Source organism: Lacerta agilis, chromosome 5, assembly GCF_009819535.1.
Source record: "Lacerta agilis isolate rLacAgi1 chromosome 5, rLacAgi1.pri, whole genome shotgun sequence".
Classification (NCBI taxonomy): domain Eukaryota; kingdom Metazoa; phylum Chordata; class Lepidosauria; order Squamata; family Lacertidae; genus Lacerta; species Lacerta agilis.
In genome coordinates, this window is record NC_046316.1 from 71,128,052 (window position 1) to 71,142,311 (window position 14,260).

The 14,260-nt window shown below is 41.1% G+C and overlaps 1 long non-coding RNA gene across 1 annotated transcript; it reads right to left on the reverse strand.

Annotated features, from left to right (window-relative positions):
- Positions 1-205: 205 nt before the first annotated feature.
- LOC117046333 lies at positions 206-13,661 on the reverse strand. Its single transcript, XR_004426565.1, has 3 exons — positions 13,534-13,661; positions 7,488-7,603; positions 206-418 (listed from the first exon to the last, which is right to left on the reverse strand). It is a non-coding gene; the product is annotated as an uncharacterized LOC117046333 (long non-coding RNA).
- Between the last annotated feature and the right edge of the window lie 599 nt (positions 13,662-14,260).

Sequence of the window (14,260 nt, forward strand, 5' to 3'; positions counted from 1 at the left end):
AGGGGGCGGTATCATCCACTTTGAGAAACACTGCTCTAGAGCAATATCTTTTTGTACCAGTTTCTCCATTTCTTTCCTCCTTAATTAATACCCCCCCACAGGACTGCTGGAAAATAAAATACCATTAGGAATTTTTCAGAATATATAGATATATATATTTAATAATAATAATAATAATAATAAATAATTAGAGACCTTACTGGATGGAGACTGAGGGTTCTTCATGCATTGCTTCTTGCACTGGAGGCTTGACCCCATGATATATCCACAGGCACAATCGTAGTGGCACAAGGGTGTTTGCTATTTGCGTTTTCCATGCAGCAGCTCATGCCTTTTTGGGGGTCATAATTCATTAGCCCTAAAAGCTATATCAAGTGTTGCAATTGCTATGCATTGCAGACGCAAGCCTATAATATACCTAGTTTGGAAAGAGAAAAAATAATACATTAGGCACTTGTGATATCTTTATGTATAAGTTTGGGAATCATTAAATAGCTGTCATTCTTTCTTCCTCCTCGGCATCAATTACTCCACTCTGGTTTTACTTACTCTACTCTGTATAATGAGTCCCTAGAGCATGTTTCATTGCGGGAGAATGAACACATTCTTCAGTTGCGGTCAGTGGGATGTGGTTAATTTGAAATCACTTAAACTATTATATCTGTCAAGCGTGGTTATTTTATTTTCAATTCACATCAGTGTTTTAGTATGCATGTCGGTTACTGGGTCAAACTGCCAGATTAATTTCAAAGTATTTGATGGGAATGCTCTTTATCACTGTCTTTAGGCTCCTGTTGAACCTTAATACAAATGTATTACAATATACATTTGAAGAATTCTACCTGGAACTATTGTATTTATGAGCAAACAAGGGGGGGAAAGCTGCATAAATGAAATCTAAATTTTTATGCGCTTTAGACATACCATTTAACAGGGTTTACCTAGATACCTATAATGAAATACAGAGGCTAAAATATTAATGAATGAGAAATATGCCCGATTGCTGCTCAGAATGCTGTAACATATTGTCCAGCAGTCGTGCAACTTTGTATTTTGACTACATTGGGTATTGTCATATACCCTGAATTTACCCTCCAAATTAGCCCAATGTGAGACTTCCTGAGCCCACTTTTTGCACCTTATAGTAAATGTATTTCCAGATGGCAATTTGGTGGTGGATCCTGCCGTTGTTTTCAGCTTCTTTCTGCGAAAACCTAGAGCAAACTAATCACCTGCCCACCATCTGATTGCTACCTTGTTGCATGATTAGTGAATTCGCACAGCATGAAATTGGTCTCTGATAGTCCAAAGTGGTGAAAAGACACATCATCACAAAATCAGCCTTCAATAATCACAGAGCTGTTGGTGGCCAAAAGCACTTGGTATTGTTGTTTTGTTGTTGTTGTTTTAAAAAACACACCTAACTTTGCAGGTCTTCCTTCACTAGGTAACAGCGGCTAACGTGGTAGACTAAACAATCTGGCAAGATTTGGGACCCCCTCCAAAATACCTGTGACTGTACACTCACTTAACAAAAATGTGGTGGTGTTGGGCCTCACCTGTTTGAGGAGGAAAGCATTCCATGGTTTGATCGCATAGGCTGCAGACGCCTTGCTGAAGCTAAACAGGTTTGGGCTGATGAATACCTGGACTCTCAGCTTTGCCACAGAGGACCGCAAATCTGTGTTGTCCTCACAGGGGCCTGAGCTCTGAAGTACAAGAAAGGTTTGTCATGGCTGTATAATTAAGATGTGGAGCAAAAGTGACACAATTTGTCCTGTGAGAAGGAATGAAAGAGAGAGAGGCAGGGATGTAGGTGAATGGAGTACACCAGGTGCCTGTGTCTGTTCTAGTTGAACTGTTCCCTCTGTTGACTAAGGACCACCTGGCACCAGCTGCTCTGTGAAAAAGATCAGATGGTCTAACTCTGGCTCTAGTGCAACTGGTTCCTTTTCATTTCCTTTTTTTAATTTAAGAATATGCTCTTGGCAAGATAGAGATCTACTAAATTAGGCATAGGCAAACTCGGCCCGCCATATGTTTTGCGACTACAACTCCCATCATCCCTGACCACTGGTCGTGTTAGCTAGGGATGATGGGAGTTGTAGTCCCAAAACATCTGGAGGGCCGAGTTTGCCTATGCCTGTACTAAATCACCACCAAATGGAAACTTGTCTCCAGAAGCTAAAAAAAAATGAAACTTCTCTCCATCTCAAAATGGAAGCTTTTCTCCTGAGGTTAGACTTGGTGTGGGATTTTTATTGGGACTGCAATGGGAGGAGTGTTAAACCCATTCTCCACTTAATGCAGTGCTGTATTTATGGTGCCTACTGCCCCTGGACAGAAGAGATTGCCATCCCTGTTCTAAAGAAAAACTATTTGGTCAGAAGTAAGTCCCAATAAGCCAAGTAGGACTAATGCTCTATTGAGACTACAACTATGCAGTGTGAAATCCCATACCAATTTACTTAAGGGGGTGTGGGCTTACTCCCAGGTAGCTACGCCTAGGATTGCAGCTTTAAATATTAAGTGAACAAATTGATGAGGAAGATAGAGAGATGATAGAGATGATAAATGATAGATAGATAGATAGATGATAGACAGATAGAGATAGATAGATATGCTCATATGTGTATTCTTCTATGTAGAAGGGGTGCATCTTGCTCACTGCAACTCTCTAGATTATGATTATTATTTTAAGAATAATAATCCAATCTCTCCTGGGATTGTGTAATCTGGAGATCAGGATTGTGGGAGCATGTAAGGAGGAACATAAAGGAAAATTCCATTTGTAGTGTGCCCAGGTACTGAAAACTACAATTCAAATACTGTAGCTAAACTCAAGTAACCTGTAAGCACAAACCAGTGTTACCCTGTCGTTTTTAAAGTCCTATTCCCAGAATCTGGGACTGAAAACCACTAGAAGTTAAAGGCACTGAAATACTGGCTTCCCTGTTATTAATGAGGTGCTCCTGTGAGGAATGAAAGGAACCACCAACAGCCCTTTCGTTAGTACAGGGGTGAACATATTACATTAATAAATTACGTTGCTGCATTATGCAGCTGCTGCACCATCAGATTACAGCAGTATGCTTTACTGCAAACCCACTAACTCTAAATCCATTTGGGTTAGAGTGATAGTATGATCCAAAGTTAAACAGCCAACATATTATATAAGCCTGTGAATAATCAGGGACATGCTATTTAGATGGGATTATGTGTTTAGATGCCTTATCAAAGTTACTGAATGCTTCCATTTCTGCAAATCACCCAGAATATGTCATCTTGTGAAGAATATTTTATCCGCCCCCCCAAAAAAAACCCCCCAGTAACTCAGCATTAGCCATAAAAATACAAAATGTGTTTTACGGAACATCAGCTAGGAGGTATATGATTGCAGTAGGAAACATTTTATCAATGAAAAGAGCTTTCTTTATTGTAAATGAGATAGATTATTACAACTAACACTAATTAGAAATTATTGTTCCATGTTCAATCAGTCATTGCTTTTTAGTATTGGGACCTGCAATTTTACTGGAAAGAACTCCAGCCTCGGAGAGGGAAATCTTATGCCCATCCCCAGAATGTTCCTTGGCCCTGGCCCTACTGATGTTGAAACTATGACATCATTAGGGCCAAAAGGGGAGACTACAAAGGGAGGATGTGGATCTGAAGTGTACCCTGACCTGCCCCCAAACTGGAGGCTGAATTTCATCAAATGAGTTGGCATAGATCAATGTCATTACAGTCATACCTTGGAAGTCAAACGGAATCCGTTCTGGAAGTCCGTTCGACTTCCAAAATACTCGGAAACCAAAGCACGGCTTCTGATTGGCTGCATCAGAAGCCACGGAAGCCCCGTCGGACATTCGGCTTCCAAAAATAGTTCACAAACCAGAACAGTCACTTCCGCATTTGCGGCGTTCGGGAGACAAAACATTCGAGAACTAAGCTGTTCAAAAACAAAGGTACGACTGTACTTTCCCTCCCGTTGTTCCAAATAGGGGGAGATAGATGGCTAGATGGATAGACAGAAAGAGAAGACAGAGAGAGAAAGAGACAACACACTTATACATTTAAAACAAAAGCAAAAGTGAAAATGGTGATTGATGGATGATGCCTGCCCTTCCTTCTATCCTGCCAGCAAGGGTAGACGACAATAGCAAAGCCTCAGTTATTCATGTACTGATAGTCTGCAGATGAGATTAATTCCACGTGTTATATGTGATGCTGCCTTTGAAAACTTCTTAGAAATTTCAGGTAATCTAACATACAAGGCAATCACTGTACTTCTAACTGGAACCACATGAAAGGAACACATCATGCCAGTCTACACTACTAGCTGCTGGTTTACTTCCGAGCACAATTCAAACTGCTTTAAAGACCCTTATGGACTGAGACTCAACTTTCGGAAGGAGCTTCTGTACATGACCTGTGGGGATAGAATCATATTGAGGAGAAAGGATTAAGAAGCCCCACTCTTCCCCTCCCCCATCACATGTAGGTATGGGTGAGAAGATCAGTTTGGTCCACATTTTAATGTGAATCTACCCAGTTTACACTTTCTGAAGCAATAAACAAACTGAAACAAAGTTGTTGTTCAAAATTTGCATTCCTCTGAATTTTGCAATGCACTCTCCAATCAAAAATGTGTTGAAAAATGGGTGTGTTGGAAAGTGTGCATTAGAAATGTAATACTTATGCAAGCAACACCTATAACCAATAAAGGGTGGTGTTCCATGTCTTTGATTTAGATTCCTGCAAACGGCAGGTCTGTACTGGTGGTACGTGCTGTTGATTTAGCTTGCATTTTTCTACTAAAGTCCAGTCAAGTTATTGCAATACTTTTAGAAAAGTTCTTAATTGACCATCAATTCAAACAAATTTGATTGGGGTGGTGGTGGTGATAGGGGAGTAAGGACTAGGAATGTGATCAGAGGGAAATAAAATTTAAAAAATGAGACATCAGCACTGCTGTTAGGGGGCCAGGATGAAGGCACCATATGCTGGCCAATGTGTGCACATTACAAAGAACCCAAAAGACCCAAAATGGCATGTGCTGCACAGAAGGTTTCCCCTCTAGATCTCAAAAACAGCAGCAGGTTGCTTATACAGAAAGAAATGGTGTCCACACAGACCTACGTGAAACACAATGATTTCCCAGGGTGTGGGTCTGTTATATGGTTTTATGGGTGTATTCTTACTTATTTTTAATAGATTTACGCTATGCCTTTGAATTATGGTGCTGGAGGAGACTCTTGAGAGTCCCATGGACTGCAAAAAGATCAAACTTATCCATCCTTAAAGAAATCAGCCCTGAGTGCTCACTGGAAGGACAGATCCTGAAGTTGAGGCTCCAGTACTTTGGCCACCTCATGAGAAGAGAAGACTCCCGAGAAAAGACCCTGATGTTGGGAAAGATGGAGAGCACAAGGAGAAGGGGACGACAGAGGATGAGATGGTTGGACAGTGTTCTCGAAGCGACTAGCATGAGTTTGGCCAAACTGCGGGAGGCAGTGAAAGATAGGCGGGCCTGGCATGCTCTGGTCCATGGGGTCACGAAAAGTTGGACACGACTGAACAACAACAAAATGCCTTGAATGCAATAGCAGGCAAACGTTCCACACACACATTTAATATGCACCGACTCTGTGTGGGTTGCAGTTGTTTACTAGGGATTTTCTGCCAATGTCTAGCCAGCAATTCTGGTTCGCTGGTTGGTTGGTTGGTTTCTTCCATGCATGATGTAAATTTATTTCCAATAATACAATGTGGAATGAGCCTTTTGTTCCCCATATGGATTTCCCACATCACACACTTAAGAGGTCATGGTAGAAGTCCTTAATATCTAAAGTGGTTACAGTTTCTCCATTTTAGTGGTGCTCCCTCTTAAGTACTGATGCAACTAAGCCTTTTCATCCAGACACTTCAATATCTCCAACAGGTAATGGTGATGACAAAGTTAATATATTTATTTTTACTCCACTTTTTTCCCTGATGGAAGAAGAAGAAGAAGAAGAAGAAGAAGAAGAAGAAGAAGAAGAAGAAGAAGAAGAAGAAGAAGAAGAAGAGTTTGGATTTGATATCCCGCTTTTCACTACCCGAAGGAGTCTCAAAGTGGCTAACATTCTCCTTTCCCTTCCTCCCCCACAACAAACACTCTGTGTGGTGAGTGGGGCTGAGAGACTTCAAAGTGTGACTAGCCCAAGGTCACCCAGCAGCTGCATGTGGGGGAGTGGAGACGCGAACCCGGTTCCCCAGATTACGAGTCTACCACTCTTAACCACTACACCACACTTGATGGAACTCAAGGCAACTTACAGATAAAAATAAGAACTGCGTAATCCATCTGTATGACTCTCCAAATGTGGCTACACTCGTGCTATTACAGACAGGGGCAAATGTAGTGTGTAGTCCTCTTCTTCAATAAGTAGCGGGAAGCTATTAAGGAGTTAAAAATGAACTAACTTTCTCTGTTAGTCTATCACTACAAAATCACTGCTATAATAGTTCAGTCTTCCTGGAATTACTTGTTAATTAGGCTTAATTATACCATCAAACAATTACTCAAAATTTGACCTTTTCTAATAAAAGTCAGGCAACAAATCTGTGGGTGAGGCACAGAAATGGTGCTATAAACATCCAGGAGAACAATAATCATATTTTCCTTGGTGATTCCCCCCCCTTTTTTTTTAAGCACCGTGATTAACATTCAGCTAATCCACTCTTTTTTTTCTGAATTACATTTAATCAAGTTCTGCTGAAGATACCACCATGCCTAACTCCTTTCCCCAACTACTACAGAATTGAATGTGACAACTAAAAACATGGAATAAATAAACTGTGAAGTGCCAGGGTATAATCCTGATCCAGCTCATGACTGCTGAATTCCACAGACCTCGGATAACACTCTGAACAAGAAGTTCTGCAACAAGGGAGCCATTGCTCCAAAGGCCTGCACTTCCTAAAGACTATCCACTGTCATCCATCATTCCACTCACCACAAATGACATGACATAGTGTTGCTCTGACAGATGCTTCAATGGTAGTGGTGGCCACCAGTGGCTGGAAGTGGTAAGTTTCCTCCCACTCCCCTGAAATACCCCCTCCCACTTTTATGAATGGGTATGGAAAATTGCAATGAAGGATTTTGGGTTGATCCCACTATTGATGCTCACATTCATTCTTCCCCTCCTCCCAGTTGCCTGCTCAGATTGTCAGAGTGTAGACAATAAGCACCTGAGGCCAGTACTTGTCTTCTTGATACTATTTCTTAAAACATCACTGATGACATCATCATGACCATCCTATTAGAGCATTGTAACATTGGTCTATGGCAAGGGATACCCAGGTCTGAATTCTCATGAAATGTATTGGATTATCTTGGCTCAGTTATTCTCCTCCAGCCTAAAGTATCCCTGTAAGGCCAGAGTGTGGCACACTGAGCTCCATAGCAAGGACAGATCCTGCACCTCTTATATGTGTACCTCTTTTTTGATGGGTGCCACTGATAGTGTGATGAACTGTTCTTGGATCCTCTCCTGTAACCAAATCTCTTCAGCTGGGCCACAATGCACTGGAGTGGGGGGTGGGGGGTATCTTGCTGGAATACAAAAAGACCATTATCCAAAATTATACAAAAAGACCATTATAATAAAATTGAACATTCTGCAATTAGCAAAAACAAAACACTGAAATAAAATCTGAAGGGAAAGCACACACCTCAATTCCTCGTTTCAAATTCAGCTTCTCATTACATGACTAAAACACAAGCAGATTTATTTATTTTTTACTAGGGTTCTTTGGGCCCTGAAATTTATGACTTTTAACACCTGACATTATAATGATTCATCTATGAGGATATGCTGTGTATCACTTAGATATTGATATGGAGAAAGGATGATGTGAAATGCTGTATAATGAATGGCAAAGACTTGAACTGTAAATTGAAAATATGGCCGATTAAAAAATTGTGAATTTTTCACTACCAACATGGTAGCCATTAAAAACTCAGTAACATGTAAGGACCTATCCTCCCTTTCCTCTGACCTGACCTGACCAACCCCAACCCCCGCCTCCAATCTCCAACTCAGGAAATTTATCCACATCCATTCTGCTTAAAAGCCACTTTGGCAATTACTCTATATATTAATTGATTGATTGATTGATTGATTGATTATAATCCCACGGGGTGATGGGAAGGCAATTTCCACACCAAAAAAACAAGCCTGAAACCTACATGAAATAGATTAAGAAAATTTGTCTCATCCAAGAGTATCTAGAGCTGACTGATAACCATTTACTCAAGGACTTCTACAATTGGCCACTGGCCAATAATTGTTTATATCTTCAAGTCGAAGGATGGTTTATTCAAGTGCAGTTTCTATCATGGCTTCCTTTAAGGGAGTTAAGACCACAAGCTCTCTCAGTGCCATATTTACCTCCTCCTGGACCCAGGTAGCTGCTTCCTCCCTGCTAAATGTGATAAGCGAAGAGAGGCAAGAAGCAAGCAAACAGGTGGTTGGCTGGACCTGGCCCAGGATTTTGTCTCACAGACCTTAAGGGTTTAACGATTAAAAATCATTCACAAAATAGGATCAGAAGATGCCGCAACTGACTGAACTGTGTCAACAATTTTTTTTCCAAGCCATGGCAGCTGCGAGCAATTTTATCCTCAAAATGCCTAACAAACATCTTGCAGTATACTGCGATGGATTATTTACATCTCCCACCAAGGCCACCAAGGCCACAAACCACATGGAAAAGCTGTTGGAAGGCCCTGCAAAGGTGCAATGTTGATGGTGAATTATTATTATTATTATTATTATTATTATTATTATTATTATTATTATTATTATATCATTTTTAATGTATATACCTCTTACTTTCCCAAGTGGCTTGATTGATTATAAAAAAATGTAGCCGCACATAATTAAAAAACACAATAAAACATTTTCATCAAATCGTCAAAATAAACATCCGCAACTGAAGGGTACAATAAACAAGCCCATTAAAACAATATAATGAAGAGGTTCATGTTAGGGAATCAAGGGAATGCTTGACTAAACAGGTGTGTCTTTAAGAGCTGGCAGAATGCCAGTACCGATGGGGCCTCTTGTATTTCAGGAGGGGGAGCATTCTGCAAAAGTGGTTTCACCTGAGAAAATGCCCGCCTCCGTGTTACCATGGCAGAGTTAACCAGTTTCCATGTGTTGATCATAACAGCCTTACTGGGCTGTGGAGGGGGAGGTGGTATTTCAGGTAACCTGGCCCAGAGTTGTTTAGGGCTTTATATGTACGGTAGGTAGCAGGACCTTAAATCTGGTTCAGTGGTTAAAAGGCAGCCAGTGCAGATCTCTTATCACTAGTGTGAGATAATAAGGGGCACACAACACAACCCAGGCTCCAGCATTCTGGACCAGCTGTAAGTTCAGCCCCACGCAAAGTGCATTGCAATAGCCTAAACATGAGGTTACCAAAACATGTGTCATAGTAACCATTTTATCTCTGCTCAGGAAGGCGTATAGTTGATGCATCGGCCAAAGCTGGTGATGGGCACTTTGTGCCATGATGGCTTCATGCAAAATCATTTCTTCAGCACCATATCCAACACAGTGCAGACTTGATTTTTAGTTATCACCTCCATTTGGTCACACTTAACATAGACAACAAGGTACAGATGGGTCTGGGGTTGGTTGAGAAAGGATAGGAAACTAATAGGTACAAGCTGGGTAGGGTGCTGTGAAGGGGGGGGGGAATATCAGCTGAACAAATGCCACCAACTCTTTCTAAAAAGAGAGAACTTACAAAAGAGTGAAGGCAGTGAGAGTTTGCTGCATTTTGAGGCTTCACCATCCAGATCCCCAAGCACTGGGATTGGAGAATGTTGGGTGTGAGTCATGTCCTGAAACTCTGAATAAGCAGAATCCATCTCCTCTCCCCTTTCCACCACGCACTGGCATTCTCCTAATATGGTGTTTAATTAGGGTGGCAGTGAATCTGCCTGCAAGAAATTTGTTTTGTTTTTCATAATACTCCACCCAAGTCATAGGAAGTGGCCACATCAGAGATCTGATACAGGATTCAGCTAGATTGGTAAAGAAAAAATGTTTTATATGTGTTGTATATGTGATATAACACCATGACACCTGATGGCGCTGTGAAGTCCTGTCTATCCCTACCGAATTTCCCTGTATGAGTTTACAATGCGTTTAACTGAATCGCTTTTTTGACGTGTCTAGATCCAGCCATAGTCAATGTACAGATGAGGTCTTTCATTGCCTTCTGAGTCATCATGTTAAGTCTGTTTAACAGATGTACAACTCCATTCTCTGGGAAAAATTCAAAGCAGCTTACAAAATACACATGAAAATACAATCAATAAAACAGAACTTAAAAGCACTTCAGATATCTGCTTCATAAAAACAGCCAGCACAAAACAGAAAACATCCAGCAAATATTACACACACACACACACACACACACCAAACCATAATAATATATCTGCACTTTGATTTGCATCAGCCACTAAAGGAAACAGAAAAGAGATGAGTTCTTCATTGCCACATTTGAAACTGTCAAAGGATAAGGCTTCCCTAATCTCAAATGGGACTGGATACCACAGGTGTGGGGCCACTACTTATAAGGCCCTTTTCCAAGTGCCTGCCAGCATGATGGCCTTCTCAGGTAGGTATTTAAGCAGGGCCTCAGTTGTACATACATGGGCTTTCTGTCTGAGACACCAGTCCATAATCAAATAATGATGATAATATCATTAAATGTATATTTTATTAATAATAATCAAGTTTTTTATATTTTATTTATTATATTCTGCCCTTCCTCTCACGAGAACCCAGGGCAGCTAGCAACAAAGTTACAGCATTAAAAGCAGAGTAAAAGCACAGTACAAAGTAGGTCAAAGAAATCACCATTTAATTCTACAAACACAAATATAAGCATAAATACAAATACAAATTATGGTATTCTGATTACGCGCCAAACTTCTGTTAGAACAAATAGGTTTTGAGTTGCCATCTGGATGCATTATAATGTGGGGAAATAATCTGACCTCAGTAAAAGGGGAGTTCCATAGCTGGGGTGCCACCACTGAGAAGGCCCCATCTTTTGTGGTGACACTCCACGCAAGGCTGGCTCAAGCCATTTTGGCACCTGAGGCGAACCACAAAAAGGTGCAGCCTCCCCCATGCTCAAGTGGGGAAGAAGTGGTGTGTAAAAATCTACATCAGGAACAAGGGGGGATAAATATTGGCATCAAAACAAGGGTGGGAGAGGAAACCAGCAGCGCCTACTATTTACCAAGGGGCCAATGTAGAGGTGGCATTGGGTTAGGACTGCCAAGGAGGAGATCGATCCAGCCCCCAAGGATGTCACCACAGCTGCAGTGGAAGGTGATGCATTCCTTGGAGGATGGATCTGCTGCTCCTGTGGATCCTGCCACCTGAGGGAGTTGCCTTACTTTGCTTCATGGGTGGGCCGGCCCTGAACTCCAGGGCACATTCACCAAAGTCACCACAAGCAGGGCCTCTCCTATGGTGACATCTCTGGGCCTGCAGCCTGACCAAACTGCAAGCCCAGTACCAGCTCCGCATGTTCCTCCGACAATTGGTTTATCACATCTGAAGTGGCTCCGTCGATCGCACTCAAATCCTACGCAGGTTTTGGAAATAACTGAATGGCTTTTGTATCGGCCACCATATGCCTTCTTTTTTTCTGATGTCAGTAGCCATTCGCTGAACATCAAAGGGTCAAATTCAAAGGGACTTTTTGTTTGTTTTCCTTTCCCGTACAGCTTTCTTCTCCCGTGTGATTATGAAAGAGGCTGACACAACACATGTGACTCTACGCGAGGCTTCCTCGGCGAGCGGGGCTGCTAGGAAAAGATTTAGGAGCAAAAGCACACGTGCGCACACACAAATGGTTAAAATTATGCAGGTTCTGTTTTGTGAATTGAGGAAGGAGAAGCCAATGTACCGAATGCAACAACAACGGCTCTAAGCTGACATCAAAGCAAAATCGGGGAAGGGGGGAGACTGGTGAAATGACAGCAGCAGCTGCAGCATCTGCCTCTAAATTAGGCTGTGTTTCAAAGTCTACACTCAACTGCTAAGCAGTATAAAGACCCAGGAGGAAGGCTGCCCAAGAAAAAGAGTTTGCTTTCCAGCCTAACACATCAAAGTAACACATGCTAAGAAGAGCAATAAATGCATATGGCATACAGTCACTTGCTGCCTAATTGCATTGGGCTTATGAAGCCCAGAGAAGAAGAAAAAAGAAGCGGGGGGGGATACCTTCCACTGATTCCTAGTTTTACAGAGGATTTGAGTCCCCCCCCCCATGCAAAATGCTGACACAAATTGGGAGCAGATTAGGTTCTGCCATTGCGAGGCAGCATCCCATAATTTCAAAAGATGGAGATTTCCACCTCCCGCACCCCCACCCTGACAGTAGGACACCTGTGAAATACAAAGTTCATAATTATAGGCTATAAAAACCAGCAGATCATGCAGCTGGAAAAAAATATTATTATAATTTAGGAAAAGCTTGATCTTCTACATTCAGATAGAGCTCCTTTTCTGAAATATTTTTTTTAAAAAAACAAAAATGGACAACTTCGGTGTTATCCAGTGTGAAAAGACTGCCTCTATCTATTTAATTGAATACCTGCCTAATGGTATTTGTTTTCATTAGAAATCAGGCGTGATTAATTAGCACTAGGAGTTTTAAAGGCAGAATTTATTTCTGACCTTGTGACCCTTTTTCATTATTGTGCTTGTAACACATTCAACATGATGTGCAAAGGAAAACACATCAAATCATTTGAATGGTGTGGATAGAAAAGTTTGTCTGTTTTTATCCCTTATATTGTACACACAGTCCTGACTATACCTTTCCCCCCCAAAAAATGACATTAATCATGTGTGAACTATGTTAATTTACAGTTGCTTGAGAAGATGTTAATTGTTATTCCTGTAAGGCTGCTAATTGATGAGAATACTGCTTTCAAGCATTTTAGCAACAAGCATCAAATGCATGAAACAAAGTCTTCAAGGAAGATCTGTACTCAAACACAAATAGAATCTACCAGCCTGTTTGTTTAGCTTTAAATGAAGACTTGAATGAACAGAGGGTTAAAGTTGCAAAGAAGCAAACATTCATCTATAATGCACTCTGGTAACTTATGCATTAGGAGAAACAATTCCAGCAGAAATGATGCACTGTGCCTGCCACAATGACAATATTACACATGAAATAATATTGGTTTTTATGCTTATGGATTCCTATCAGTTTAAATGAATCCATTCAAGAGCATCAGCATCAAATATAGAGTGTGTTCCAGCATAGTTCTCATCATGAAAACGACCAGAAATAGTCAAAAACAAAAACGAAACAAAAACAAGATGTATAATGCTTTCAAAAAAAGGCAAATGAAAATTGTTAATAGATTGCTTTCAATGATGTGTTTCCGAGTACCAGCTTTTACATCAGAAAATGAAATATGCTAGAAAATATTACCTTGTTTCCCCTTTATAGATGAAACATGTCATCATGCCCATCTAACAGTTTGGTAGGGGAACAGGCTCTCCAATGTGATATCTGGGCATAACCAGGAGCTCTGCATGAGCACGGCAGAGCAAACATGGGGCTCTGAATAGGGTGAAAAGAAAGAGAATTTTTTAAAATGGCAACTTTCACAACCAGTGTGTATACAATCATTTGAGCCTGGGTTGCCCTGCCAAATAGTAAGGAGAATTTCACCATGCTTCTGATTCCCCAGACTTTGGGACAGGGTGTGAACGATTTGCAAAACTCTTCTCGCCACTTGGCAGGGTTGTTGCAGGCACCACAAGTACACTGTGGTAAGTTGTGGCTTGGTAAATGACTGTACCCTATGTTACTCTAGGAACTGAAATCCGGTAATTAGATTTTAAGAAAACAGCACTTGCATAACTGTCTGTTTACTTTGGCTTCCATCCCTTCCCGACTCTAGGAATTGGAACAGTTTATATATAAATATAGACAATGTACACAAACAAAAAATCAGACTAAACAGAACATTTGCTGCAACATCACTGCCAATTAAAAGTTTGACCATGAGAACCTAATATAATTGCCAGTTCTATCTGAATCATAGAATCAGAGTTGGAAGGGACCCCAACGGTCATCTAGTCCAACCCCCTGCAATTCAATAAATCTGCCCACAGCCGTCTCTGGGTGGGCTCAAACCACCAACCTTCTGGTT